The 4,946-nt window shown below is 31.7% G+C and overlaps 1 pseudogene; it reads right to left on the bottom strand.

Moving 5' to 3' along the window:
* Positions 4,465 to 4,946, bottom strand: part of LOC104784240 — a 1,075-nt pseudogene continuing 593 nt past the window's right edge.

Genomic DNA, 4,946 nt, shown 5'->3' with positions numbered 1-4,946 from the left:
TCAGAACTCTTGAACGAAATTTGAATGGTTATCGACTAATAAACCGAGAATATATTATCAATGACAACAACGGATTCTCTGCTAGTATACACTAATCAAGAATTGTCTTTTGCAAAGTCGAATACTGATCATTCAACTTCTAATTACGAGCGCTGAAGTTTTTTTAAATCACAACCAAATCTATATGTTTATATTTTATTATAGCAACAAAATCCTGACAATATTAACATATGGTTGGAAGAATATGTTAATTAATTAAATATCGAAAAAGCCAACGAGCGTTTTGAGATGGAGTGGCGCAAAGAAAAGTGGGGTTGGTTAGTTAATCTACAAAAGGAGAATAAAAATCAGAAAAAGGCTAAAGAACGAAAGTATTGTCCAATTATTAGAGTTGTAACGATATGATTAGTGTTTAGTGACTACAATCAAGTGTTCTGATAATTAAACTCACTTGCTAAAAGTTAAAGTCCCAAATAGATGCACATGTCCGATCCATATTTTATAAAGGGAGACTGGAAAACAATAATGAATGCCTATGATGAGAAGTATGTAAACTGCCATGCCATGCATGATCATATTTTGCAGAAGAAAATTCAGATTTAAAACTGTACAAGGTGGATGTGAAATATCGAATCCAGAATCTTAATATCACGCAACCATGTAAAAACAAGCGCTAAAATCATAACAACCAAACTTATGCATGTCCTTGATTATCTTATGATAAATTCACGTTTGCGTCCAATTCAAATGATGAGTCCATTTCAACCAACACCATATACATGTGTTAACGCACATTGATACATGTTTAACTTAGTTAGAAATCAGATATTGAAAATATATTATAAACCACACATAAAATGTTCATTTTGTTAACAAAAAAAAGATATTTAGCGAAATATATATTAATTAATATAAGACTTNCCCAAAAAAAAAAAAAAAAAAAAAAAACTAGTAAACGATTGCTATCGATATATGACCATCCGAAAAAGATTTGCATTTCTTTTAGTCTATGGTACTTTAAAAAGTATTATAAGTCCAATACTTTTAAATTGCAAATTTACGCTCTGTTGTAAAGCTTATTATTTTTTTTACAATAGTTTAATAAATTTATAAAAAACACTAAATAATGAATGTTTCTTTTGATGATAGAGTTGAGAGACCAATGATTTGGATCGAAATATTGTATAGAGAGGGAAGTTGGTACCACTACTCTCCTAGAAAGTGCTCTCATATGGCCAGCTTTGGCAGGCAAGTGAGTGACCCACATTTCTTAGTTAGCCCCCTTTAATCTGCGTGAATCGTGATTAATATATATAGCTCTCATTCTAATTGAGTATGATATAATTCTAATCCACGTTATTCTTAGAAGTTTCCAGATTGAAACTATATGGCCGTTTTTTCAAAATTAGACTTTTAAGACTCTAGTTCACTTTTTTCCCTTGTAGTTTCTACTTGGAAAAAGCATTTAGCCGTGAAGCGCACTATGGGATAAATTTGTGAGTAAAAACTACGAATTTAAATACAAATATATGAAATATAAAAATAATCAACTTATATAATAGATTGCAAATATTTTATGATTATAGATTAAAAAAGGTATTTTGTTTTAGACAAAATTTGAAATAACTCTTTTAATGATAAAAATAAGAAACTACTGTACTAAGTTAGAAAGGAATAATAGATTTATGCTATTGTAAATAACTGAATAACCTCAATATAAACGACTACAAGGCTGTACATAATCTATAAGATTACTAATTTAAGGGAAAAAAATCATAACATTTAGAATGTTTAAGGTTCAACATATAAGAACAGCTCTATCGGTTCGTATGTAGGTGAATCTCTCACCATTAAAATATTTATAAAGGAATAGATGAGAAGAGGAGAGAAGGCCAGAAACGGTTCTCGCAGGAGAAAAAATGAGAAACGACTGACAATGGGCTTCTCATACTTTGGCTTGATATGGTTAGTTACTCTTTTTTAATTAAAATTAAAAAATTCATATATTATAAACTGACTAACGTATTATATTTAGCATACTCATACGATATCAAATCGATGGAGCTGCTCTAAGTAATATATAATTGAAGATTATTGTTATTTTTAGTTGTCATAAATTTCATACTAATTAACTAAATGGAGTGATTGTGGTAGGACCTCCATTGCTATGAGTGTGGTTATGGTTGGAAGCAATCGCAAGTAACTGCTGAGCCTTTGGTTGGGTAGTCTCGAAGCCTCGAAGTTAGTTTAACTAATACAACAGTATGTGTTATGAGATATTCCAAGTACGTATGCATATATAGACTACATCGTGAAGATGATATAAGTTTACTTAGCACCCGATCAGAGCCGCGCTTTAATTTAGCGTTATAACATTTATATGATCATAAATATATATATATATATATATGATTATCAAAATATATATGCGTGATCCATGGCCAGTAATAATTATTATACTGAATTACGAGTTCCATTGAGCTTTTAATTGACATGTACACTCGGTTAATAGTAACTAGCTAAGCTAAGCAATGACGTGAATGATCCCCCGCTTTTTCCCATTCACGAGAATCACATGAAATGCACTTCATGCCAAGCAGAGTGTGATTTAAACTCTCTTATGATTCGCCTAATCAAGCATTATGCTGATATTAATTAACTATATTATATATAAGAATATCATTAATCTCATTAATTTAGTTATTTTGATGACAAAACAACCCACTTAGACCAATAAATAATGCTTTTACGATCTATAATGCAGACAATTAATCGAATTTGGACCCTCGGGTTCGTTGGGATTTATTTCCATCTTTACTAGAGTCCTAAAATTTTGGAAAGCACTATACCACCGACCTAAACCATATATAGATAAATAAGTATGTAAGTATTAATTAAATATTATATGTGACGTAATTAAGTATTAACCAATGATTTGTTGAAATAATTGGGATATTCCGCGTATTAGTTAGTTAGTAGGGGCTATGCATTCTAGCTAGTAAGTATAGATATATAGACGTTAGTGTGATATACGTGATTCATGCATCAATAGAGTTGAGCATTTCATATTTTCATGCATCCAAAAAGAAATTCCTCAATTTATTTATGCATTGTTTATGATTATGCAGTTTTAGTGGTGGTCACACACAATTCTGGCCCATTACTAACCAAGAGAATTGAGCAAAAACGAGCATTTGACAGATTAGCGAGTGGGGAATATGCATTGCATATATACGAATATACCATGCTGAGATATATCTCATATATATTTGCACACATGATGATGAATCCATGTTTGGCTATATATGTCCTATGTATCATATATGGTTATACGAATATACGACTGTCCCCGTAGCTAGCGATTCCAAAACTCATCCAAATTTGATGATAAAGTGAGACTTCTCAAATAAAGGCATGCATGGATCGACATCTACATGCACATATCCCGAACCATATACATAAACCTTGAATATATAAAGTCACCAACTTTTCAGAACCAAAAACTCGATACATCGAACTATACATTCTACAATATTATAAAATGATTCATCATGTTTGAAGCCGCGCATGCATATGTTACATGTTTGTCTCTATATATCTGTATTTGTTCGCATGAATATATATTTAATAAAACTATAGATGTGGACCATGTGGTGAATGGTGATAGTGGTCGATGAGAAATATTGGTGGCTATCACATGTTTAGTAATTAAAACTCTTTTAAATTGGTCGCTAAAAGTGGCAATTAATTGCGTGCTTCAAAACAGAGGACCTTTGACTTTCTTCAACACGCAAAGTTAAACTTTTGATTGAAGTCAACTTTATTACAGTGTTAAATTTTTTTTTGGTTGATTTCAATATTGTAATTGCTACATTTTTGGTACTTGTAAAGAAACGAGTTTTTTCTTTCTTTTCAAGACGGATAATGGATACCGTTGTGCTGCTGTTTACTTAAAATTAGCATGAAAATAAATACACTCTTCTCCAGCACCAGTTGTCTTCAAACATAATGATCAATGAATTAGGGACAGTTTCCTAGTTCGAATAGAAAACGACCATGATTTACAAGACTAGTTTAAGACCCACGAGTAACAAATCGGCATTACAGAGTTTACCAACTGTTTCATCTAGACTTTTCTACCTTTTTGGGTCCAGCGAACTATTATTAGACATTGTCTGATCACCATAATGTGCATTATATAACTAGCTAGACTGTGTCTGATCACCATCCAGTATTAGACATTGGATGGCTCATGTGTCAATCTGAGGATATCAATATAACAAAAAACATTCAACAGAGTGTCAAAACCCCCTACCCGAATAGAGAGAAACACAAAGCAAAAGACTCATCAAAGTAATTAAAAAGACAAAAAAAAATCCAAGTACAATTACAATAGCAATGTTACTACCAGTTTTCTAATTGAGCTCAATATATATAGACAAGAAAACAAAGATAGACCAAGTATCACGAATTACCTTGTTTCTCAGGTTTGAGTTGGCATGAGATAATCTCGGGGATAACACGACAGCTGACCTTAGCTTGAAACTCTTTGGAGTCATAACCATTAAGTAGTTTCCCTTGAAAGGTAATGTAAAACATGATGCCAGGAGAGACGTGAAATTGGCTTTGATAACCTTGACTAACTCATATTTTGTACTATTTATTTCATTGAATCTCTCTAGGGATTCCCGAGATAACCTGTCGATTAAGTCTCTGCTTGTTCCTAGTTCCAAAGGAATATTAATATTGGCATCGAGATCAAATGGTTGGTAATTGAAAATGTAGCGGAACTTGGTGAAATCGATGTCAAACCCCTAAAGATATTTAAAAATAACACACACACACACACACACACACACACACACCAAGATGATGAATCAATATTATTCCCAAGCAGATAAAAGAATTTTACCATAAAAAAAAAAAAAAAAAAAAAAAAAAAAAAA

The sequence above is a fragment of the Camelina sativa genome, chromosome 4 (assembly GCF_000633955.1).
Source record: "Camelina sativa cultivar DH55 chromosome 4, Cs, whole genome shotgun sequence".
NCBI lineage: Eukaryota > Viridiplantae > Streptophyta > Magnoliopsida > Brassicales > Brassicaceae > Camelina > Camelina sativa.
Note: the sequence above shows the minus strand (reverse complement) of the source record. Positions and strands in the feature narration are given on the sequence as shown.